Raw genomic sequence first — 26,100 nt, forward strand, 5'->3', positions numbered from 1 at the left:
TATGTCTGCAGCTACCAAGTCATGGAACTGTTTTATCTCTTTGAAACATAAATTGCAAGTGTTGAAGGTTGGGGCTTATGTCTATGTGTCTTAAAGGAATGAAAGGGATAGGAAAGAAAAAAGACCAAAATCAGCAATATCTTTGTGCTGGTGAGCAGGAACAGCTAAACTGTCAATTTTTGCCTTTTCTTGTTATGGGTCAGTTCAAAATCCATCTCTCTGAGCAGCAGCTCAGCATCTGGCAGTCAGCTGTGTTGCCGAATAGTCCATTTCTGTTGTTTTAAATAGCAGCCTGAATCCACAGCAGGTTTCTCAGCTGCTTCCTTCTTTTACATAATTGATCAGTGCAATGACTGCTAATGACTAAACTTTAGAAATCATTTTATGGAGGTGATGACCAAGATACCTGAAGATATGAAGTTCAAATATAGTTTTAATGTCTCCTCCTGGTTAAAGACAGAATTTTTGTGTTTTAGGATTGACTTTTTGTAAGCTGCAATAACAAAATGTAAACTGCCTAAACTGCCTACCTATGGAATTTGCCTTAATTTTAATCATATTTAAGAAAGCAATCTTCTGTTGGTTGTTTGTTTGTTTGTTTTTTTTTTGTTATCCTGCTATCTGCTCTTTCAGATACAGCTAAAGGCATGATGTATGTTTTTGTTCAGCTTAGCAGTGTACTTATTTATAATTTAAAACCAAATCCTGTTCCAAAGGAAAGGAAATACTCTTCTCGAAACAGACCTGAGAGAACTGGACCTTTGTTTGTCTGGCCAAGTAAATAACAGCTCTCTGAATGAGCACAGGATTAAGTCTAAATTTCCAGCTTGGTGCTGGGCTAGGCAGAGATCTGATGGACACTATCTCAAAATTTCCACTCCAAAGCCCTGTTTCTCTGCTGTTCTCTACTTTCTAAGCTAACCTTAACCAGCTGGTTGAAATTTCTGGCTGCCTTAGGTTATTTTCTTTACAGTGTAGGAAAAGAAGAAAGAAATATTTCCAGGAAATATACGTTATTTTCCAGCAGCTGTGTTTTTCAGAGGCAGAGAGAGAAAAGTTGTCTTGCCAATGTAAAATGTCTGTGAATATTTTTCTTGGCTGAGAAATTCTAGCTGTCTTTTATGACCTTGACATCTGACATGGGATGACCTTGCTGGTGAGACACATGGCCTTGACATCTTTGTGGAAACTCAATTAAATCTGAGTAACAGACAAATAAAATCTTGCAGTGTGTACAGGCTTAGTACAGGCTTTATAGATTTTTGAGAAATGATTTCTGCAAAGAATGCCAGTGCTAAGTTTTGTTTACTCATAGGAAAACCACAATGCATTGTATTTCCATTCCATTTCCAGGCTATCATCTGTCTCTTAGGTGCCCCATCACCTCCAGCATGTCAGCTGCTGATTCCAGAGGATCCTGCTTTGTCAAACAACTCTTTGTTAGCCGATTAATCTTTGGAAGCTGCTCTGGGTTAGAGGCACATCAAGAAATCCTGTATTTAGAATAAGCAATATTTTCAATTGGCTGCCTTGTATTTTTCTCTACAGAAATACTGATTTTTCTTTCCAAGGACCTGAAAGACCCCAGGGGAAAAGTTTCTAACGACAGGCTCAGATAAAACCCAACACACTCTTTCAGGACAACATTTACATGCAAGCTTTGATTTTTATGGATTATAGCCCTTAGCTGTCATGGGAGACAAGGCTCACAACAGCACAGACCTTGTCAAAAACTCTGCAGCAAGGACTCTTAAAACACACAACAGCTGTCACACAGAAGAGCCTATGGAATTTGCTGCTCACTAAAGATTGCCAGTGTTTCTTGAACAGACCACGCTACCTGTTCCCCTGCACTGGGGACATTGCAAAAGGTACTTGCATATTTCAATCTACCCTGTGAATTAAAGCTTTTTCCCCCCTTTTTCTTCTCTGTGTTTCTGGTAAACTACTGTTCTTCCTGAAGTCACCAACTCCTGCTAATTGAGAAAGTTTCATGCACCTGCTTATATAAAGGGAAATGAAGCTTCGTCATTTTCTAAGTTTTTCAGCTTTTTTTTGTAGAATTCCTCTCACCTCCTTTTATGTGTCTGCCTAAGCTAAAAGCAATCTGTGCTAGACAGGTACTCTTTGACACTTTAGGCACCCTTTATGGGTAAGGAGTGAAGCAAATACTGGGGTGTGATTGTGCTGATCTATTTACACCAGATGCCTTGCACCTCATGAGTGTCTGTTTCTCTATTATTGTAAAGAGAAACTTGGAGTGATTGGTTCAAGATGTCTGTCTTTGGTCAGTTGAATTCTAAACTTAGTTTGCAGGTACTAAGTGTTTAAGCTTTGACTGAGAATAAAGGATATTTGGCAATTTTCTTCTGGGAAGTTTGTGGGTGGTGTGATAGTCAGCAGGAATAGATTCTAATAGATTTTAATTGATCCTAATATAACATAGTCCTGGTATTTAGTGTCCTGAGAATCCCACATTTTTGAAAGGGAAAAAGATGTCTCTTCCCTCATTGAAGTGCAAGAGAAAAAAACCTTTAGTATTGTATCTTAGGTCCTGACTAAAATCCCAAATTTGAGCATTCATCTGCTGACCCTTTCAAAAGTAAATCTACTGAGTTTTGCTGTACCAACCCTATCTGCAATAATTGAGCTTAGTTTAATTCAACTAAACATGTTTAGGTGATGACAACACTGTGTTCAAAACAGGACACTAACTTATCAAATGTGTTGTAGTTACCATCATTTTTAGAAACACATTTTCAAAGTCTGAACATCCTCCTATTATTACAAGTGTATGTATTTTACTGAAGTAGCAGTAACTTGCTTTCTCTTATCTTAACTGTAAATGACCCTATTCATTTGTAGCTAAAATTGTCCTCCCCAGAGTGCACTGGCTTCAGTAGAATTACAGCTTGCATGATTTTAGCTGATAGACTCTACTGCAGATACATAGCCTAAAGAAGTAACATATTTCTGGCAATACATGATAAAAGAAGCACTTGGCAAAGGTCAGCTTTTCAGATGTCTTGTGGAAATCTCATTAAGTGCAATCTTCTGATAGGTCCTCTTCTTCTGCCTCAGTGTCTGTACCAATTGTCCTGAATTTCTGATTGAAGTTTGGCATCTCAGTGACTTTTTAACAAGTTAGAAGGTCCCAGTATAATTAAAATAACCTCAAAGTCAAATTTAGCAGGTGAGAATTTTGATAAAACTCTTTGATTTAACTGTATGAAAGTAAAACAATCTTTAAGTTATCAGTCCTTCTGCATGTAGCTAAGGCTGCTAAGATTTGAGTGAATGTCAGGCAAATTCCTAAATATTTGAACAAAAAAGCCCTGCTAAAGCTATTATTCTATATTAATGGGAGCAAATACTATGCCAAAATGAAACCCTTCTGCAAGCAGGGCCTATCTTCTTTTCAGTTTTCCATTTTAAATCCTAACTTTCCCTTCATTTCAGCTTCCCATTTTAAATCCTAAATTTCGTCTGCCATGATGACTTCTTGTTAAGCTGCCATTAAAAGTCCAGGTCGGTGCACGTGTTAAAAGAGTGCAGATACAGAGATCAGAAATAAAAGCAGATGGTCCAAAAGTTGTGATGAACTCTAGTTCAGTGCTGAGGCAAGACTACCAGCACTGTTGCTGCCTGCAAACTCCAGAAATTGTTTTAGTTGAGCCATCTATAAATAAGGAAACATTAATATTTATGTGGTGACTTTTTGTATGAACATCCAGCCAGTTTTCAGTTGACAGGCTGCTATAAAACAAAAAGATGGACAGCAGCAAAAAAGAAATAAAATAAATTTGTATATTAGATCTGAATCAGTTACAGAGTGAGATGACAAGCTCATGTCTCTGTCCTGCTGGAGGTGCTTCCACAGGAAAGCAGAATACTACATGACCTTGAGGTTTCTTTCAGAGCATATTTGCTCTCCTTACATGCACAGCAATATGTGAGCTTGGTATGCTGGCTCTTAAAATCTGCATTATATTCCCCTTTAGGAAGGACTAAGTTACAGAGAGTCTTGCTCATCTTTTAGAAGACTCTGTGTGCCTAAATTATTCTCCGACCTTGTGCTTGTTCAGGACGCTTGGTCCCAAATCCCAGCATTACAGAGATCCCTGCAGCATCTGCTGCTTTGGAAAGGTCTTGGATCGAGGTGGCTGCCAGGGGGCTGAGCAGTAAGGAACATATCAGCTCCAAAGAGCTAAGGTTGAGTTCTGTGGAGCACTTCAGGGGTTAAACTTGCTGGCATACTCTCTGCTCAGGTAGGACTTGTATCATGTGAGCTTTGGGTCAGCATGAGCCTGCAGGATGCTCAAACCACTCTTAGGTGAACTTCAATCACCTGTGTTGTACGGAACTGAGAAGAAAAGCCCTGCAAATTTGAAACCTAAAAGTAACCCCAAGTATAGTTGGGGCAGCTGAAAGTCTGATGTGTCCCCAGTGGAGGCGTCACTCAGCGCGCATTCTTGTGGAGCACCCTCGGCCTAAGTCACAGAGAGTATCTCCCAAGATACCAAAGGAAAAAAATATGGAGTCTGTTCAAAGGCAAATAGATGGTAAATATTTACATGGATTAGAGAAGATGAAGTAGCCTACCAGATACTGGAAGATGCAAGTACCTAATGTATGGGAGAAAAAAACAATGCAGGACTGTCTTGTGCTTCTGGAATACTACTGTCAGTGTATTCCAAGAATGGAGACTTCACAAGCCATCTGCTGTCCACTGACCCAGCTTCAGTCTCAGCCTTATTGAGGGATATGAAATATAGGAATAGTCTACCAATATGCTGGTAATTTAAATGATAGATGCTGATAAGTACTTTTCTGCTTCCTGCCTAAGCTTTACTCAAAATCTTCCATTAAAACATATGAGTACCTACACAGTTGCATTTTGATTTGCATCTATTGCCAACCTAGTATATCTTTCAGATAAGCCTTTCATGCATTGCTTTTAATAATAATGTCTTAAATTAAAAGGCTGCTTCCATCAGCATAATGAAGCAAGATAGCCAAGAAAATAGCTATGTGCCTGAGAACAGAAATTCATTAAAGTGAGAAAAAAATCAGTGAAACGGGGATGATAATGAGAAAAATATTGAGCCTCAAAGATGACAATACTGAGAGATTGCATTTAGGGCTTACTTACTGCATGGGAGGGGCTGTTTTCTCTTTCCAGAGATCTTGCCTTTTTATTTTTGTTCTTAATTCTTACAAATCACATAAAATTTTGGCAATGCTGATTACTTTTAAATTGCCACAGGCATATGGGATTTTACTAGCACAAAACCTGTGCCTGGTGGTGATATCAGGGATAATCCTTCATGCTACTTGTGCAAGTGTTAGTTTCAATGATTTCTCTTCTTCCAATACTGAGAAACATAAAACTTAATAATGACAAACACCAAAGCTGCTCAAAGAAGTCAATTTAATGTAATCAAGTTATTATGCTTTCTAATTACCCTCCTGGTCTCTATTTAAGTTGCAGATTGTGCTACCTATATTTAGGTTAGAAATGTGTTGTCCTAAAAAGTTCCTTTTTTAAAAGAAATATTTGAAAAGGTGCTGAAAAATATTTTTACCTTCCCCAGAGTATAAGGAACTTGCATAGTGAGTGCCAATGAGGCTTGTGCTTGCCTTTGAATTGCATTCCCTCTTGCTCCCCCTCCCATCTTTATTTCTTTTCTTCAGCCAGTCAAGGCAGCATTAAACAAGAAAACCGGTACCCATCTGACTCCTCTCTGCCTGTCTGCTGAGCTGTGCTGCTGCTCCTGACAGGCTGTGGGCAGTCAGGGACACACAGAGGGTGTGCAGGAGGAGCTGACACTCTGCACACATCCAGCCTCAGTCAGGTGTCATAAACCTGCTCTCTGCTTCCCGTGACTGTGCAGAGACAAAAGGTTCTGCCTGGGACAGAATAACCCTTCGCTGCCAGAGCACAGATGATATGAAAGTGCTTTGTGTGACACAAGGTGTTAGAAAATGTTTGGCTCACTAACATGTGCTGTCAAGACCTGTTTTCTTCAAGCTGCCAGTCTGTCATTGTCTTTTGGAAACCAGCATGCAGCCAGGAAAACCATTTCCATCAGAACCAAAACCAGAAGCCCTGTTTATACTTCACTTTCGTTTTCTCTTACCAGGTAATTTCTCTCTCCAATGTCACCACAGTTATTATAGCAGAACTAAGGAACAGCCAAAATCTCCCTCTTGTTACATACAAAACAGTAACTAGAAGAGAGAAAATAGGTTTTAAAAATGATAAGAGAAAAGGAAAGAGAAGCTTTCAACCCAAGCATTCCCAACAGCCAAATCTGCTAAACTTTCCAGATACCGTAAGAAAGTCTTCCTCTTCTCTGTGTACAGATGCTATTTGGAGGAATTCCTGGCCCAAGTAAAGTCCAACTTACAAGTTTGAAACTGTACAAATCTGGGAACTTTGTCTTTCTGTATATATTCTTCATGGCAGCAGCAAAGGCTTGTAAAGGCTGAAACTGGCCCCTATTCTGACCTCTTTTTCACTAAAATTTGTATGTTTTATTAGCATTATCATGAACCAACTGAGTGACTTTAGTCCATTTCACAGCTAACCAGTAACATTTTTATTTGTTCTGTTGTTGCAAGTGCAGCAACCTTGTCTTTGCCTCTTGCTGTAAGACACTTAAAGTGCAATTTGCTGTATCTTTCAGAGCAGGGACACAATCCTGAGATGGTTGGGGTCAGAACTTGCATAGATATAGGTGACGGTAAGGAGCGCTGAACATGGGAAAACATCAGCCTTAAGGGTCTTTTTCTTTCTCTAGCAAAAAAAGCAATGAGATTAAATACCCCAGAAGGACTCTGAATGTCAAACGGTGGCACATGACTCTGCTCTGTCTCAACATGTGGAATTTTCAGGTTCACTTATGAGCAATCATATTTCATGTTTATTTGCTCAGGCATGTAAATAATTGGTGAAGATTTACTTTGTTTCTTTTTGCTTTATTATTCACGTCTCAAAATTAAATGACAATTTTTTCTCCTGATACTGTTGCAGGGAGTTTTACCCTTCTGCTTTTAAACATTTTTGTATTCAAACCAGTTGTGCTTTCTGAAATGTTATCATTAAGCTGTTGTATTTGAATGACTACAGGAAACAAGGATTTTGGGTTTTCATCTTTGTCGTTAAAAATCTACAATTAGGCTATGGAAAAAGTCACTTTGTAAAACCACACAAGGCAAAACCAGAAATAAAATCAAGCATATGGTGGCATAAAATGGCCACGGGCTAATACAAAAATTGAGAAAAGTCTTCTCACAAATATCTGTGTACTGCTGGGCTTTTCATCTTCAAAATGTCTTGCAAAGGTTAAGTCTTTAAAATATATCTGTGCAATGAAGCGTTATATTGGCACCATTGGTTTTTTCCCCTCAGTTAAAGTAGATGTTGAGTGTTTAAATGTCCAAGGCTGTGGAGAAGGTCGCTCAGATCTAGGACTGCAGACTAAGCTTCTTCTGCAGTGCCTGAATTTCTCAGGCTGGGCTGGACATTCTTCATTTATTCAGTTCTCCTCCTTTCAGCCACTGCTCTCCTTTTCTCAAACTGATTATCCTCTTTGACATTTTTTCCCTGGCTGATCTTCAGCTTTCCACTGCACTGAGTGTGCTCAGATTGCCCTGTTAAGCCTGCAATAACCCCACAGGTTAACCCTCACCTGGCTGCATTTCCCTTCTCTCAATTGAGGCTTTTTGCAGTGCAGACTTTTCTCTCCTCCTGTACTACTTTAAGGAAAGGTCAGTCTGGCAGAGGTCAGCAAAACTCTGTATTCCGCCTGCTTTGCAGAATCCCTCTGGAAGACCCAAATCAATGAATTTGATCTCTAAAGCAGGTACATCACAAACACATGTGCAGAGTCTTTGTGTGTGAGGGTAAAAAACAACTCACCATCTCCTGTGTTAGGGATCACCTTGGAAAAGTTGCCTCTGGGAATAGGACTGGTAGCAGGAATTAAATTGCCCTTAGCATTACCAGATACTGCCAAAAACCTGCAAGAAAGCAAAAAACCATAATATAGGCTCTGTAAATGACAATGAATGATGTCTACTTCAGAGGAAGGAAAAGATTTTTCGGAAAGGTTTAAACTGTAATTTTCAGGATCTCTTCAAATAACTGGGAATGATTGTTTAAAAGCTTACAGGCCAGTGCCAGGAACCACTTCCCCCCGCCCCCAACCAGATCTCACAGAAGAGCATAGCTGGTGAGGATAGAAATACTTTGTAAGGAGCTAATGACCAGCAAGGGCCTTGCAGGATTGGACACTCCAGAAATCGACTCCACTTGAGGAACTCAAGCAGTTGACTTGTACTTTCCTGAAGATAAATGACCAGTTAAAGGAAAGGGGGAAGGAAGCCTGTGCTGTTTAGCCAAACCAGCAGTTTTAGTGTCTCATGCTTTTAGCACCTGAGTACATCTGTCAGGTGCTAATTGTGGACTCCCACTGACTGCAGCAGGAGCCCAGGGCACCTGGCATTTTGCAGTATTTACCTGCTGTTATTAAGCTAAAGAGATAAACATGCCAGTGTATGTGATGTTTGAACTGCCACACATTGTTTCTTGCATTCTCACAACTTTAATATCTTTTTTTTTCCAGTTAGCAGTGTCTAAAGAGGAAACACAATGCACAAGAATATGCACTGTGAAAAGTCTGCACTGTGAAGTGCAGAAATATATCATTCTACCAAGAGTAGGCTGATTTAATTTTAAATATAAAATCTTTAAATGGCTAATGTGCTTAAAATGTAGAATATCAGATAACAAAAGCAGTTCTTGTTTCAAAGGAGAACAGCAGTCAGTGAGAAAAATGAACAAAAAGAAGACAAAGTGACAAAAGAAATAAGGAACTATCATTGATTTCCTCAGACGAAGAAGGATAAAACCTAATAATTTTTTCACACGTTATCAAATAACATGGTAATTTATCCAGAATATAATTATACTAACATGTGGCTGCTACTTGGTATCAGATGAGTTCCTCCAGCTCAGAGAGCTCTGGGGCAGGTTTTGAGGGTGGTTAGTGACCTGTTTGTTGGCATTATGGCCAACATCCCTGGAGGTGTTCAAGAAATGACTGGATGTGGCACTTAGTGCTGTGGATTAGTTGACAAGGTGGTGTTTGGTCAAAGGACTTGATGATCTTGGAGGTCTTTTCCAACCTTACCAATTCTATGATTCTGTGGGCTGGGCTAGGGTAGTAGGAGATGTGGCTTCTTGAGGTTGTCCGTGCAACTTTGGGAAGTCCTGGCCTCATAATTGTTAAAGAAAGGGTGAGAGCACCCAGCAAATCATGAGTTACAACATCAGTGCTGCATGTGTTGAAAAAACTTGGAAAAGTAAAAGCTCTTATACTTTTGTACCCATGCCACCGGTAGATGTTAAGACATTTTTCAAAAATTAAGTCTCCTGCTCAGTACAGAACATTAACCTTCAAAATGTAACTTATTGGCAGTAATAATAGAGTTTAAAAAGTAAAATGAGTGCCTGGGCTCTGTTTTTCCCTGCTCTCCTTTGTAATTCAGATTTCTCTCTCTCTAGGCAAGGCCAGAAAGGACAGAAGGCAGAGAGGGCAGCATGACCTACTGTGGGAATATGCAGCACTCAGGACACAATGATCTACTTCCCTGTATCTCCTTAAGCATCCAGCAGAGACCACCATAACTGATCAAGGTAGAGGCAGAGGGGCCCTTTTCTCTGGTTTTGTTTGGAAGTTGTTGGTGTAACCATTGCCTCCATCCTTTTCTTTTAACACACTCCTTCAGAAGGAAACTGCAGGAGTGCACAAGAGCCGGGATAATTTTAGGGTGATCTTAAAATACCTGGAAGGACTGGGTGGATGGAGGGGAAGATGGCTTTAGTTCCTATTTGAGATCTTGCACTTTCATTCCCAGGTAAGAAATTATAGGTGTCAGAACATCTACGCAGCACCTACGCACCTCAGAGATTTTATCTGGCTTTTCTAAACAAATAAGAAGTCTCTGTTTCTTCACAAACTCAAGGTCCTTTTCATACATGCCTTACCCCTGCAGTCTATCCTTTTCCCATTCTTCTCCCTTTCAGCTTCTGCATCTTCACATTTTCATCTTCTCAAATGTGTTTGCAAGCACCCAGCGCTTTGCATTCAGGCCATCCCTAGTTGCATTCCCTTTTTCTCTCTGGTCCTCTAATGCAAAAAGCAATATTTCTGAGATGTGTGTGCTTATACAGTAGAGAATTTCATTGTTGGCACTGCCATCCAATGACTTCATTCTTGTCTGAATGGGGAGGGTGACCTCTGAAGGGGATCTGGAGGCCCCTGGGTGCTTAGATCACTATTTGCTCCTTATTATATGGTTTGGAGTGCTGCCAGGCACTCCTGTGCAAGCTGCCTACAAGCTCTTGCAAAGACCTTGTCTGGATGAGAAGGATGTGGGAGTCCTTGTTGATGATACAGCTGTATGGATGGAGCTGTTTTACCTCATCATTTATCATTATCATTATCATTTCATTATCATTACCTTATCACTTTCAGCTTAATTAAAATGTAAGTACCCTGGACCAAGGGGATCAGCACAGAAACTGAATAAACACCTCCAAGATGAATCCTACATAGCTGGTAAGCAATGTTCATACTGAATTATGCTTTCTTTTAACTTTCTAAGATCATCTGAAAAAAACCAGGTAATGTTCAATGAGCAACTGAGGCTGGATTTAGAGTAGTGATTCCTGTAAGCTCAGGAAAGAGATGAAAACATTACAAAACTGCAGAAATAAGGACTTTTTGAACTATTTATAGGTAATTTACAATTAGAGTAATTTTTGTTATGGTAGAACATCCCCACATAGGTGAAAAAATTGGGGAATTAGCCCAAGTCCTATGAACCCTCTGTTTTGTTTAATAAAGAGAAGCCAAGCTTTTAACAGATTAGCAGAGTTGTTTGGTACATATGAGGATTTAATATTTCTGAAAAAACACCAGACCTCTTTTTACCCAATATGAAATGATTTCACATCTGCTCAAAATCCCAGTAATCTCGGTTTCTGTGTGGCAGCAACTTCCTCTAGGAAGATAGTCCAGCAGAAGTAATTCTAGACCTGCTTCCATCTCTGAAGCACATTTACTGTTCCATTGCTTCTCAAGCCTCAGGGTACTCGTGCTTCAAGTCTGAATATTTATTGTGTCAGGTTGAAGTATGCCAGTAACTGAAAATCAGAACTATCAGTTCCAGCCCTCCTTTCCTAGCAAAGGCATTGATATTATGAGGGCTTTGGTCTTGTGAAACACAATGGGAAAAATCTTGTGAAATGTGTGGAAGGCAAGCTTTTTTGGTGGTTAAAAATAGCATCTGCAGTAATTCCATGAGAAGACTAAAAGTGACTTTCCTACTTTGTGGAGGATGCTAAATAAGGCTTTTTAAAATGGTACCTTGTGCTAGGATAATTATGGGAGAAAACCAGCTTTCCATGAATCTAACAGCTGTTTTAAAAGCTCAGCTGGCAGCATCATTTCCTATCACGCAGAAGACCTAAGTTCAAGATCACACACAAATTTTTGTCTTCTCAAAAGCCAGCAGGAAGTGAAGGTGGCATGAAGAAAATTAGAGTCTTACTGCAAAGGCAAGCAAAAATCTCTCTGTGATCCTGAGCTGAGTTTGTGTTTCCTGTACAAAAGTTGCAAGGAGTTAGAAGCAGATAGTACTCCCTGGAATGGCTTGACATCCACAGCTGGATGAGAATTCTCTGTTTCTTTAAATTTACAGTGGCTGCACTGGATGTTCCAGAAAATGATGGATCAGTGCAGTCCTATAAATCCCAAACACGTATGTGGTATATCTTCTCAGAAATAACTTACAAAACAGCCTTCCAGAGGAGAAGTCTGCAACAGTGACAGCACACTGACAGTGCAATAAAGAGGAATTCATTATTTGGGCTGCAGGGGTTGACAATGGCCAGAGGGCAAATGCATAAAATGAGAAGAAGGAGCTGATGCTCAAATGTCAAAAACTCCGTGCCACAAGTGAAAAAAAGAGAAATCTGTTCAAAATATAGTTCCTCTGTATAGGAATGATGGTGATGATGTTAATGCTAACAATATTAATAACATTTATCTGAGCACGACAAACATTGCTGAGGATGAAGCATTATGTGACATCATCTGTGTATAAATAAATTATCCCTTTCCAGTGTTCATTGCCATGAAATTAAACGAAACCTTTGTGATCTAGAAAGTGGCAGCAAAATGAAGAGTTAAATATGTAGGATGGTTGGTTTTGTGAGTAATTCTTGTTGACAATTTTTAAGCTACTGCTCAATTCTAGAAACAAGTCTGATTGTTATCATTCTTTCTTTTATTACCTAAAGAGGATAATACCTACTCACAAGTGCAACTACTTCAGCATGAAATTTTGCAGGCATAAACTGCACCCTCAAACAAGATCTCAATCCTGCAAAGGAACAGGAATAAGCTGGGCAAAAGCTCCGTTGTTTTTCTGGAGTTATTTAGTTCTAAACAAACTTCCCTTGCAGTCAGTCTGTATTTCCTTTTTAGTTCTTCCTTCTTCAGTATTGAATGCTTTTGTAAGAAGGAAGGATTTTTGTTCTGTATTTTTCTCCCCCTGACATTTCCCATATGAAGTTACAATCCTCTGATGGCTTGTATGAAGAGGATTAAAAACATGTCATCACTAATTGCAGGCGAGGATTTAAAGCTGGGCTGGGCAGGAGAAGCATGAAGATGAGATTGCCTGGCCTGTCTTGATTCAGACTGTGGATGCTTTGTGCCTACCTCTGCTGCTCCAGGATGTTAGTCTACCTCCCACATCTGTCCTCATCTTATGGCAAGGGAAAATTGTTGGTTGTTGAACAGGATGAAAGACTGATTTCTTTATTTTACATTGCTCCTAAAGAGCCATTTCTACCATGAGGAATACATAAAGTTAGTTGGCTCATAAAGCACAGGGGAAGGTGAAGTTGCAAAGAGGAATCACTTCTAAACTCCAAAAGAAAAGTGCCAGATTACACTTGTGGAATTCTTTCTTTCCCCTCAACAAATTTTTTGTTGTTTCTATTAAACTGTAAACTGAGTACTGTCACTGTATCCTCACATACACCACACAAGTGCTTCCAGGGAGTGTGGAAGTAGCAATGGTGACATAAGGGAGCCCTCACCCTCTGTGCACATTCCCATTTCTTAATGCCAAACCTGTACCAGTTTGACTAATAAGGTTAAGGAATGACATAACTTAAGCAGAATTACAGCAAAATTATGTCAGCATGCATTCCCCTCTCTTTCTCTTCAGCATGAATCAATTATGAAACATAAATCAAAGTAATAGATACAATATTTATAACCATTTAGGCTCCCAGGCATTGATTAACCCTGACTGAGAGAACTTTTTCTCGTGAAAATGAATGTTACGTCATAAAGAACCTGAAAGTTTCCATCTAGGGCTGTGAACTACTTGGAAGGACACTTTACACTAGCCCCAGTGTTGTTTGAAAGGTTGAAGTCTGATGAGATAAGACACAGTAAGCAAGGCCAAGTAGTCAGAGTTGCTTTACACTTTTCTGTGTGGATCATTCCTCAGTGAGTCACACAGGTAGAGGAAAGAATTTAATGAAAATGCCCCTTTGCCTGCTTTAAAAAACAATTCTACATTCTTCAGGCCTTGCAATAAGGTCAAAAGTTCTAAAAAGTTCCAAAAGACTTCTGAAAGACTAAAAAGTTCCAAAAAGTGGTAAAGCTGAGCCAGAGTGAATTGAATTATCTTCAGACATCTAATGGAAACCGCAGAGTTTTGTCACAATTTTCAGGACTTGTCTGTCAAACCTTGACAGATCAGGAAACTGAAAAGTCTGGATTAAGACTGAAAATAATAGCCTGAACTTCATTTTCAAGGAGAAAGTATGTTTATTTTAATTAATAAAGAAATATGCAGTAAAAATACCTCCTTCTCTGCCAATGAACTTGTAACCACAGTTGCACATCTCTGTCTGTCTCTCCCATGACAAATTTTGGGCTCTCATTTTGGGGATAAAAGTATCTTTTCCAAAGTCATTTGGAGAACAATCTGTTACTTAGTTAAGGAAATAATGACATCCCTCAGTCTTCTCAGAATTAAAGGCAAATAACATTTTTAGCTGTATTAATAGACTTGTTGATGTAACCTGCTGGTTCTTGGTCATCTAAGTTTATGATGTACACCAATATCTCCCTGTGAAAGCTGTGTTGCTAAAATGGATTACTTTTCTTGTAATTTAATCACTCAATCAGAGCACTTCTTGTGAGGAAAAAACAGGGATTAACAGGCAGAGGAGAAGTTTGGGATTAAAAAATGTATCTGTTTTTTCTGGGCTGGTGTAACAGACTGTGTGCTGCCTCTCTCATAGAGCAATGTCTTACATATGAAAAGGTCATGTCTCTAGAGCAGGCAGCACTTCAGAAACATTCTTTTAGCAAAGTTATCATATGGCTCAAACTTTCCTGAAATAGTCACCCTCTTTTAATGTTTAGCTATGGGTGATTCAAGACTTAAAAGAGACAAAGTTCTTGGAAAATGAAAGGAAATCTTGCCATAAGCTTCATCAGTGGCTTGGCGACCCGCTGGGGGGCAGACAACTTTGGTGTTGGTTCATCTTTACTCTCAGAGTTTGGGGTTCTGGACACCACGCTGGCTTACAGAAACATGTTGAGACTATTAAACTCCTTTCTTCCTGATGCAGGTGCTGCTGCTGGAAGAGTTTTTTGGGAAGAGTTCCGGAGTGGAACACAGAAATGGTGATGGATACAGCTGGAGCCCACTAAAGGTACCGATTATGTTTTTCTTCCAGAGAAGTCCTGTTGACTTAACATAAATGGGGCCATGTTTATTTTATCCTTCACTATCGCTTTCAATTACAGTCAATTTAAGAATCTCAACTTTTACTCAGTATTTTCAAAACTGGCTGGTGTTTGTGAGGCCCTGATGAGTGCAGCTCCAAAGGGTGCCACTGTCAGACATACCTTTTGAAACAGGTGTGTTTAATAGTGATATGCAGTCAAAGAATTGCTCTTCATTCTGCTAAATTACATTTTGTTTCAGCACTCCAATCTTTAAGCCATACCCAAAAGCTGGATCAGTTTAGGAAAATTCATTGGCAGCCTGGCTGAGATTACATCTCAAGCACATCATTTTTATATGCGGTTATAAATCACTTCAAACTTTCTGCACGAACAGTGTTTTCTGTTGATGTATTTGAGAACACTGTAGAGAGGTTTGTAATTAAATGAGGAAAAAATAGGACTTCTTTTATGAAGAAATCAATTTTTAATGCCGTAGAAATAAAGGGAACTTTGAAAATACTGTGCACTCTTTATTTGGGCTTTGTACCTGAAAGTTGCACAAAAGTAATTGCATTTCTCTTTAAGAGACACTGGAGGGAGAAATAGCCAGCTTTCTTTTACATTGAGGGGAAAAAATGTATCAAATAGAGAGGCCACAAATTTAGGTAGAGATGTCTAGATTTTTCTAAAACATTTTCAGGGACAAGCTCTCCAAAGTCTTTTACCAAATTGTGAACTAAATTGTATCTTTCTATCCATTAAAAGTGCCCACACTTCACAGTAGGGTTTAGTTTTAAAATGATGTGTTAGGGCTCCGAAACCACACAGTTCAGTTTCTAGTACCAAATGTAGAAAATGCTCTTCTCTTCCTTGTCCTTTTCCAGCCCAGGGTGGCCAGCTGAGCCTGCTTTTGATTAAAGGTGAGGTACCAATATGATCCAGCATGGTAATTACTGTATTCCAGTGTAAGTCACAGACCATTGCTGGTATTATTTATTCTCAGACAAAAACATTCATTCACCCCTCTCCAACTACAGGCTGCAAGGTCTTAATGGTTTGACTTTTGCTGTGAGTGAAGTCACTTTATTTTTCGTTTGCTCCAGTTGCTGAGATAGCTGCACTATCTGTTGTCCATTCTCTGTGGAAAGATTTGAAATTTGCTAGTGCTCTCTTTCACTATGGATCAGAAACCAGATAAGTTTCCATTCTTAAGGATGGTCACTTGCACCTCATCCAGTTTCTCCAGGCTTAAATAAATGTACAAGTACATCAGATCAGTCTCTCTACAGAAATTTTCTTTTTTCCTTTGGGCAGTTGGTGGGCGTATCCGTGCACACTTGAGCCTATCTTGGCAAGTTCCAAGAAGAAATGGATGGTAGACTAAGGAGTTTATCAAATATCCTTTTTTTTTTTTTGTGAAAAAGGTTTACTAGGTTTACTTCATTTTGTACAAAACCAGAGGCTAATGTGGAGTCTACAGAAGTCTACACATAAGCAAAAACCCCAAAATAGCCTCCAGCCCCACAACTTTTTCTCCTAGAACTGTTTAATGTGGGAAAAAGCTGAGTGCACAAAGCCGCTCCATCGCGAGCTAGTGAGTTACTGCCTTCAATCTGCGCCTCTTTGGTTCAGGCTGACATATTTGCAGCTGAACTTTTTAGGCTTGCCAGTTCTCTGGAGATGATGTATATTACAGAAAAGTTGGGAATTTTCAAGATACAGCTCATCAATTCACCATGCATAACACTTCTGAGAAACCGAGCATCTAACAATAAGGGGAGAGAGAGAGAGAGGGGGAGGTACTGATCTGACTACAAGACCTGCAGAAGTGCTTTCAGCTTGTTAGAAACTTTTAGGACCTAAAAGTTCTTAGTATTTAAGTACCTGTCTTGAAGAAGCTACAAGTAGCAACAATGGGTGAAAGTGCTTTTTTAAAGAAGTGAGTAAATCTGTTCCTTTCTTAATGGAAAAAATCCATACAATCTGTCAAGAAGTGGTAGATGTTCCTCAAAGCAGACAAGTACCAATGTCATGACATTTCCTGCCATATCCTACTAATGAATAAGACATCTAGTAGAATCCTAGAATGGCTTAGGATGGAGGAGATCTTAAAGATCCTCTAGTTCCAGACCCCCTGCCAGGGGCAAGGACAGAGAGGAAGCAAGGAGAGGTCAGAGAAAGACAAGAGGCTGAAATGAGGTGTGCAGTGGAGGGGATAAAGGTAGGCAAAGCTACTGTAATTAACTATACTTGAAACAGGATCTTTCACTCCTTTCCAGCACACAGAAAACAAATTTTTCATTGTCCTCAGCATCCCTTTACACTGCAAATGACAGGAATGCACAGGTAGAAGAAAGATCAGTCTTCAAAATCGGAACATTTTAAAATGGAAAAATGCTATTGATTTTAAGTACACAGTGTCCGTGCAGAAGACTAGATAATCAATTTTATACTGAAAATATGGAAGTGCCCACAGAGCATTTTTTGGGGGAGTAATAATAATTTTTCTTTTATATTTTTATGAGGATTCTATTGTGCTCACTCCACCATAAATTTTCCACTATTGTTTATAGACAGTTCAAGAACTTGAAGCCAAGACTTGATGCTGCAAAATTTCAGATAAAAATTGTGAGGTAAGGAGGCAATGTGCAGAACATCTCAGAGTTTCATATTCAGATTCCCTCAGAGAAAAAACATCTCTAAGAAAAATGGGTGTATAATGAAAAGGCAGATAAGTGTTTCATCTCATTATTTTCCTGTCCTCAACCTCAGGCTCATATCCTCCCCCTTGGCTTCTGAAGACAGAACTGCTGACTTGTCAATCATGAGTAATGCTTCTCTTTCCTAAAAACCCTTCTCCCACCTCTTAAAATAGTTTCCAATGTTGGAGCAAAGCACAACATCAGCCAGAAGTGGTGAGGTCTAACCAAATGTCTCATTATCCCGACTGGAGAGTTGAGGCAGAGCTGCAAGCTCGGCTAGCCGGGAGGAAAATAGTCTTGAAATATCAAATGCACTAAGCAAGGAGATTGAAGCAGGAAAGATCCCAGGGTTTTTAGACAGACCCTGTTGTTTGAAGCCTCTTGTAGCCAGTGTGGCACCTGTCAAGACTCGAACACCTGGCTGTGTGTTTACAGAGATGTGCAAGCTGATAGTCGCCGTTGTTGTATCTCACTTTGTGTGATGCAAAGGAGGGCTGGAACTGGCCCCAGGGTGCCTCCTGTGAAGACTGTGACTGCCCTGAGACTGCTCCTAGCAACTGCTGTCACCTGCATCTCTGGCAGCATCCGATCTGCTTGTGGGGACTGGAACGTGAAGTAGGCTTGGAAAAATGCACCCATGGCTGCTCTTCTTTGCTTGGGAAGGAGTGACGTGAGCCAAGGTTGTTTTCTGCCCTACTGGGCTTGTTCTCAAGCTACTTTTCCAGGGTAAGAGACAAAGGAAAGAGGGCACAGCAATTCCACAGCGGTGATGTCTAAAGATTTTTAGCTTTTTCATATATTTGTAGCTTTGTAGATTTTTAATATATAGTTGTATGGTTTCTAGTAGTTTTTCTGCCCTTTCTCACATTTTAGAATAATAAGCTAACCCTTTCTAATGTATTCTTGAAATTGTTTAGTCTTATTCTTAAGAAAAGAACTTAAGAGACAATAACAAGAAATAGGGCAAAGAATCCCCTGGACCATCTCCAAGGGGCTGACCCAAGGGTGGGTTACTGGGACAACTGATCTCCTATTGGATGTACCTGCTAGATATACTAATTGATTAACCCTACAAAATAGTAGAAATCCTTTATCACACATAGCTGTATTTGTGCACCTGAAAGCTTCCATTAAAAGACTGCTTTTTATCTTACCGCTTTAGCACCATTGCAAGGTTTTTCCTTTTTGTTTTTAGGCAGCAATGGAACAGTGTTGGACAGGAGAGGGGGATTTTGCTAGCCCTCAGCTTAACCATGACCTTCAGGGCATGGAGAATTCCACAGAAGAAAAGTTTGGATGAGCAGTACCAGGTATGAGGCAAACGGCTCATAAATAGCCATGGTCTGCATGGATGTGGTTGATGCTGGTACTGGGGTTATGAGTTGTGCTCAAAGAGCCTAAGGAATTAGATTTATTCCTAATTACTACAGGATCCACGTGGCTAGTTGAAGAGAGAGGATTTCTGCTGTGGGAAAGGTCTCTGTAGTCACTAATACCTGGTTTAGTACTGGGAACAGTAAAAGTTGAGACAGAACATGCTCAAGGTGTATCAGTGGTGGAGACACAGCTGAAATCTTTGATCTCAATGATGAGGACCTGGTCTGGCCAAGATTTGGGACAGGGAGTCAGAGGGAAGTGTAGCTGTAGAGCAGGGAGGAAGGCAGAGTGGGGAGAGTCACATTTGCTGCTCTGGCTGTTTTATGGGAAATAGGAGGGAGGAGAGTGACTCCCTGCACATTGAGACTCTGCACTGCTGGAGCAGCCAAATAGAATACGTGGGGGTCCAGCACTGGCAGACTTGGAAGATGAACATATGATTTGTAATGCCCAAATAGTGAATGCCTATAGCTGATGCTGGTCTGAAGAGTAAGATTTATTGCTGGTTGGTGCAGGACCTTTAGGACTTCTGCTGACAAAACATACCAGCATATGGAGGCTTTTGAAAGAGGAAGATGTTGCTGAACTCTGGTGAAAGTTGCATTTCAGGCAAAGATTACAGTTAAGGAGCTTGGCAATGAGAATTCAATAATTATGTTTATTTTTTCCCTCCTAACAGGTTTGCTTGGCAGATTAAGGGAAGGATTGATGATAAAATAGAGCAGGTGGCTCCAGATGTGCCAGAAAGACTGGGAGGAGGGTAGGTACAAGCAAGGTGAATACTGGATGCTGACAGTAGGAGCAAGGTTCAAGGGAGGCTGCTCAGAGTGAGGAGAACAAACGTGAGTGGAAGAAGGAAAGGGGAGGGAGAAAGCGTGAAGGAAGAGACAAAAAGCCAAAGGCAATTTCCTAAGACTTCTTTCTTCATCTCTGTCCTCCTCCTTGTCTTCTGGGTACCCCCTGACTTAACCCATGCTCGCTCAAAAATTGAGGGAAAAACTGAACGCTACAGCTTTCCTTTATATTCACAGTAAATGATTTAATGCCTGATTAAGTGACATGGCCAACTTCAGCATCCAGAGATCAGTGCAGCTTCTTCACCTCTTTTTCTCCTGCTTGTTAGCAGAAGGCAGGACACAGCTAATTTTTTTTTAGAGGATGTTTTTGTCCTGAGTATTTTAAGTAAATATTTTTATATAGTGTGTCTTAAAATTTCTGGATATTGGTCCTCATCATTCACAAGCACAGGAATAGTAAGTTAAAAAGTATCAGCTGCTGTAGATCATGAAAAAAATGCATAACAGGGTATTAGATGTATCTATATCTATATATATATTTGCATATGAGTGAAGGACTGGAACACCAAGAGTCTCCAGCTCTCAATAAAAGCAGAGCTGCTTCTGGGTTGAATAAAAGGAGAAGCAGGATACTGACTGTGAGGGTGCCATGATACTGTAACCTGAAAACTAATTAAGGAAAGAACAGATTTTAAATAACATTTGGATGCAACAGCAGGAAATACGAGGAACAGGTGTTTAACAAGATTTCTTTTGACTGTTTAACCTCTTTGCTAATGCTGAAAAACCCAAACTCTGTCAGACTTCAGCTTTTCCTCGTTTCAGTAGCTGTCCTTTTGGCTAGTTCATGACTCAGAGCATTTATTCTGCTGTTAGCTTGTCTCTAGAGATCTGGGTGTCCACCATGAAGCGTTTTTGATTTCCAATTGTTGCTTTCCCTTCAGTAAGTGATAGGATTACATGGCTGCAAATAAGGCCCTGCGTTTCTGACTCTGCTCTGTGGGTTCACGACAGCATCTGCAGGAGAGATCGCCTCCCAGAACTGGGTGGAATTTGTTGCCTAACACCTAGAAACTAGGGAGGGCTTTTCTTTGTGATCACTATAAAATACAAAAGCATAAATAAGTGTTTTTCAGTGTTTCAGGTGTTGGTATAGTCTGGAGGGATATCTGTTGATAGAATAGGTCTCTGACACTCTGCTGAGTGACTGGGATTACATAACACTGAAGTGGCTTTACATCTCTTAAGAAGCTCCTTGTTTAAATGACCTTCTAGCAATGAGCTCTTTCTCTCTAGCATTTTATATTCTGATTTTGCACCGTTTCTTGGATTTAGAAAATGAAAATAGACTCAAGTCATACCTGCTTTAACAGTCACCTTTTAATGGTGTGTTTATTTCCATCATGATTTTAAAAAGTTTCTTCCTGAATTTCTTTTATAAAGTGTTGGAAGTGAAGAAATTGCTAGAAGAGTATCTCTGTAAAAGCATGCTTTCTTTAGGGATGGGGTTTCAGCAGCTTTAGACAATAGACAGAGTCAGTATTTGATGTCAGATTTTGCCTGCGTGAACTCCCACCCCCACTCTCCTCCTACACACATTTAGACCTCTACATGGCAGGGGCATGCATCTCTAGCTCTTTAGGCTCATTTTCAGAAATTGATTCCATTAGCTGCTGCTTCTCTTTGTTATTTTTCCCTTTCATCTTCCTCATTGCTTTCCACACAGCATGCAGTCCAACCTGCTGGCTGATGTTCTTCTTCCAAATCAGTGGGTTTGACACTAGAATCTTCTACAAATAAACTGATCCATCTTCTCACCCCATTCCTCCAGTGTATGTATATATGAGAACTGTCTTTCTCCTGTCCCTGAGCTGCCTCGCTATGCACAGAAGGGTTGGACTCCCTGCCGGGGCACTGAGGATATCAACACCCACTGTCACCTCTCACTTCGAGGGGTTTGGCTGCCCTGGCTTAGGGCTGTGACATTTGTTGTCAGCTCTTTGTTGCTTACTGGATGTTATCTCCAGGGCTGCTGGTGGCTCAAATTCCCCTACCAAAGATCCTGTCTAATCTCCGTCCCTATTGTTATCATCAGTTTTCATCTGTAGATTTTCCAGTTTCATTTTCCAGTTTCCTATTTTTCTTTCCCCTGGTGACAAGAGCACTAAAGACACACAGCCTGCAGGGACCATCCTGATCTCCAGGATGTGACTGCTGGAAGGGGAAGGAACATTTCTGAGCTGAAGGACCTATCAATAGATGTACCTAGCTCACAACTTCCCACAGATTCCCGAGCATGAACACATTTTTCAATCTTGAAGTTGAAAATAATCAGCAACACTTGGAAACAGAAGATCCATTGTGCAACATGACCCAAATTCTTGCAGTGGCACGTCTGAAATCAGTGTTTCAGGCTCCTTTTCTAAACTCCTGAGAAGGAAGAAAAGAACCAGGTTGGGTGCACCTGCAGGATGCAAGAGACTGCCTGTGTGGATACTGATAGCAGGGTGGGCTTGAGTGCTTAGATTCAACCCATTAAGGTTTAGTGTTTCTCACCCTAGAGAGTTGCTTCCTATACAATACTTCATATCTTATGATCTTAATTAATACTAATTGGTAGATGATTGCCTCTGAAAGTACTATTCTATGGAGAAAATGAATCTCTGATATTACAGTGAGTGATATTTGGGAGAAACCATAAGGCACTATAAGCCCTATGTAAATGATTAAATAGATCATCTTCCTCTGTTTTGATTTGTATCTATCTATATATTGTTTTCCTTGATAGTCTATATTGTAACTCCCACACCTGGGGAGTTTCATCACAGTTTTCAAACCAAAATCTGGGGCTAGATGAGATCACACTTTTGAAAACTGTAATGAAAAACCATTATTAAATAAAGGATATGGTTGTTTTCTTTTTCTTTTTTTCCCTGTTTGCTTTCCATCAGCATACTAATTCTGCTTTTATGTGGAATTCACTCCTCCATTTATATGGGTGATTTAATTTTTGGTCTATTCCTATTTTGAGAAGGAATCCTCCTGCATACATCCTCAAGATTCTCTTTCAGCAAAGACTGTGGTTATAGAAAAGTAAAAGCAGAGATCTTAGATCTTAGTAAACAAAATCAGAGGATGAATTAATGTTTAAAGCTGGCTGTGACACTGAACTTACAATTCACTTATTATTTTTGGCAGCAGCATGTCCAAACTGCCAAGACCATTCTTGGAAATCACAGCTGTGATATCTCTAATAGCTGAACTTACAGGAAAGCTGCAGTTAGGTCATACTGCCTTGTCACTGCACATGAATAGTACAAGTGATAATAGTTACCATTATTGCCTACTCATTTTGCAGCATGTTTTGTTCAGTTAAAACAATTCCAATTATTAATAGCATTGTAAAATATTCTGCCGAGTGCATTCCCTCCCGCTTTACATGGGTGACTCAGGTAAGGAGTGTGCTGGGGCAGATCAGCCCCAGCTGAATTCAATTGGGCCCTGGGTGGGGAGGTCCCGGGACTGGCTGGGGCCAGGTGGTTTTTGGAGGCCACCTGGGGAAGGGGAAGTTTCAAAGTGAAGCTGGAGAGAGGCCAAGGCCAGTAAGAGCCATCAATGGAGAGGAAGAAGCTCGCTGGGCTCTCTGTGCAGTGAGTACTTGAATGTATTATCATAAGTAGGAAAAGGTCTCAGGAGTTTGTTGTCAGCCAGAGCTGCTGGTCAAGGAGGAGGTGTTAAAATTGGATGCTGAGCTGGAAGGGTATTGGGAAATTGATGTGGGCATTTGACTGTGTTTTAGCAACCTAATTCTCAGAGCAAGTTATGTAGAGCATGCTGCCAATTATTTACAAACAGAGCTTGAAAAGTGCTCCTGTCTGAGGTAAATACCATCAGCTTCAGAAGAGCTCAACTGCTGTTTCGGAGCACTTACATAAACATACGTTCCACGTCTACAATTATTTGTTTTACAGGATTAAATTTCTTTTAAATGCTATTAATGGTTTGGGAGACCTGTGCCAGCCTCCTGCACGCACAGGCTGCTTGACCACAGGTGCCTGATTTAGAAGGTGTGCAAAACATCTACTTTGCATGTTTGCAAGCAGTCCAGGAGCAAATTGCTTGATAATGCTGTTACCAAGACAGGCCATATGTGGTAAAATGACAAGCCACGGACAAACAAAATGTTGTAAAAGCCGTAGTGCTTGCAGTAGTAGGTGATATGGTACAAGAGTTGTCCAGAGGTCCAAAAGATTTTCTCTCATGTTAAAGGTAGTGAGTAGCTTTTTTTTTTTTTTTTTTTTTTTTTTTTTTTTTTTTCTTTTTTTTTTTTTTTTTTCTGGCTCAGCTTTTTGCTCTTCTTAGCTGGTGCTGAAATGGTTCGGTTTAGCCTGAGGGAAGCGGAGGGGAATTGCTGCCTCTAGACCTGGGAATTGAATTTTGGCAGGCAAGCTGGCACGTGCTATTCACAGCCGGTTTTGAGCTGCAGCCGGCCAGTGAGGCCAGATTTGGGGCAATAAAGATGAATGCTGAAAGACACTCTAGACTTAATCTCACAGAATTTGGGGCAGGAGAAAAAAAACTTGGAAAACAAATGATGTGCCAAAGGTGGACAGAACATTTTGCTCTTGGCAGGTAAACTAAAGAAATTCTGATGCAGAGGCTTAATACAGTATAGGTGTATTTTTTTTTTTTTTTTATAGTAATTGTTTTGGCTGTACTGCTGCACAAACAACTCAAGAACCTGTAGCACAGACTTGGTTTTCTGTCTTCAGCAATTCTTACGTTTATAAATCCCTGTATAATGTGATTGAACCCTGTCTTAAAACACTGAGACTTCCTTGTCCCAGCTGCTTTCCCTGGAAGATTGATCCAGAGCTTCATGCCGATAAGCATGGAAACAATTTTTTTTCCTTGCCCAGCTTCCAGTTCTAGCTGATACATTGCGAGTTTGTATTTACTTGAATTTTTACTGATGCCTTTGAAAAAATATCTTCTCTCATCTTCCTGTTTGCCCCCTCTCAACTTTGGCATGTCAAGCTCTTGTAACTTTTCCATTCCTTTAATCATTTTTCTGTTCTTCCTCTGTACCCATTCGAACTTACATTACTTTTTTCAGAATGTGAATGGTCAGAAAAGTAGTCCAAATAGCATTTAAGTGAAGTCTTTAACAACAGTCTTTTTCTCTTCCAAAATTATCTTGCCTAAAGCATTTTCTGATGTCATTAGCTTCTTCCCCACCTGCATCACACCAACACCTCACAGCCAAATGCTGATTGACCAGTGCAAGTTGATTTTCCTCCTTTTAGCCACCTCTTTGATATAATGTCTATGGAAATAGTATGTATCCTTGTTATTGATCCCTAGTCAAACAGTGATTAGGGATTAAATAATTCCATCTCCTAAACTGTAAAATACCTTCCCTTTTTTTTTTTTTTGTAAGAACGTGTTATTACCTCTTGGCACAGAATCCTGAGAGCTCCATTCATGTTGTGCAGGATTCTGCAAGGTTATATTTAAGGATAAAAACCTGAATCTTGCTTGTTGATCAACTAAAACCTCCAAACTTTCCTGAGACCCATATAAAACCTAAAATGTGGCCCATGTAGGTTAGTGATCTTGGTTACAACAGCAAGACAAGCCCTGACATGGGTTTGGTTGCCAAATCAACTCTTTTGGATTAAAGCCATAAATAAAAATGCAGAACTAACTAAGATAATTAAGCTGGACACAGTACTCAGACTTACAAATCTTTTATGCATTTAAAATGTGTAAAAGCCAAAACAAACACGAATTTGAATAGAATAGAAATACTGTAAAGTGAACAGATTCTGATTTTATAAACAATTTAATCCCTGATTTTTCTTTTGAGTAAGTGCTTTCAAAAACAAAGTCAGTGTTAAAAACACCACTCCAACCTGCCATACTAGAGGATGATCTGGAAGCTTCTCTATAGCTTTGTGGTAAAATGCTGCAGACTTTGCTCTGATCTCCTGTCTATAACTAGACTATTTATCAGATAATTTTTAGTTATGGGGGAGAAGCAGGTAAATGTACAAATTGAACCATAGAACAAAATGCATTTAATTGCAAAAACTTGAAATTATTGATGGTGTGTAGAGTGGATATATCGAAACCAAAAAGCCACTGTTCTATTCCTTAATAGTGACAGATTACAAAAAATTACATTCCATGACTCCCACAAGTCTACATCTGATATGCTTGCAGGGACCAAGCACAAGTCACTCAGGGAATATTGAGCTGTGAGGGATGCTGAAAAGAATGTGGGATGGAGGAGGCATGAGAAGATGGAGGGAAGAGCAGATGATGTTCTTCTCTCCCTGACGAGACGCATAGAAGCCAAACAGCCCTGTTCTACACCAACGTATTTTC

The 26,100-nt window shown here is 39.9% G+C and overlaps 1 protein-coding gene and 1 long non-coding RNA gene across 3 annotated transcripts in view; one reads left to right on the plus strand and one right to left on the minus strand.

The window, feature by feature from the left end:
- The window catches only part of HTR1F (5-hydroxytryptamine receptor 1F), a 105,364-nt gene that overhangs the window by 48,270 nt on the left and 30,994 nt on the right, over window positions 1-26,100 (minus strand). For both annotated transcript variants that reach the window (XM_048295534.1, XM_048295535.1), the window contains one exon: window positions 7,925-8,025. The gene's annotated coding sequence lies outside the window, so the exon portion shown is untranslated. The remainder of the gene's footprint in view (window positions 1-7,924; window positions 8,026-26,100) is intronic.
- LOC125322016 overlaps window positions 1-26,100 on the plus strand; it is a 66,406-nt gene that overhangs the window by 2,337 nt on the left and 37,969 nt on the right. Inside the window, exons 2-5 of the long non-coding RNA XR_007201803.1 lie at window positions 9,572-9,703; window positions 10,545-10,628; window positions 14,735-14,818; window positions 18,732-18,846. This is a non-coding gene — a long non-coding RNA (uncharacterized LOC125322016). The remainder of the gene's footprint in view (window positions 1-9,571; window positions 9,704-10,544; window positions 10,629-14,734; window positions 14,819-18,731; window positions 18,847-26,100) is intronic.

Source organism: Corvus hawaiiensis, chromosome 2 (assembly GCF_020740725.1).
Source record: "Corvus hawaiiensis isolate bCorHaw1 chromosome 2, bCorHaw1.pri.cur, whole genome shotgun sequence".
Classification (NCBI taxonomy): Eukaryota; Metazoa; Chordata; class Aves; order Passeriformes; family Corvidae; genus Corvus; species Corvus hawaiiensis.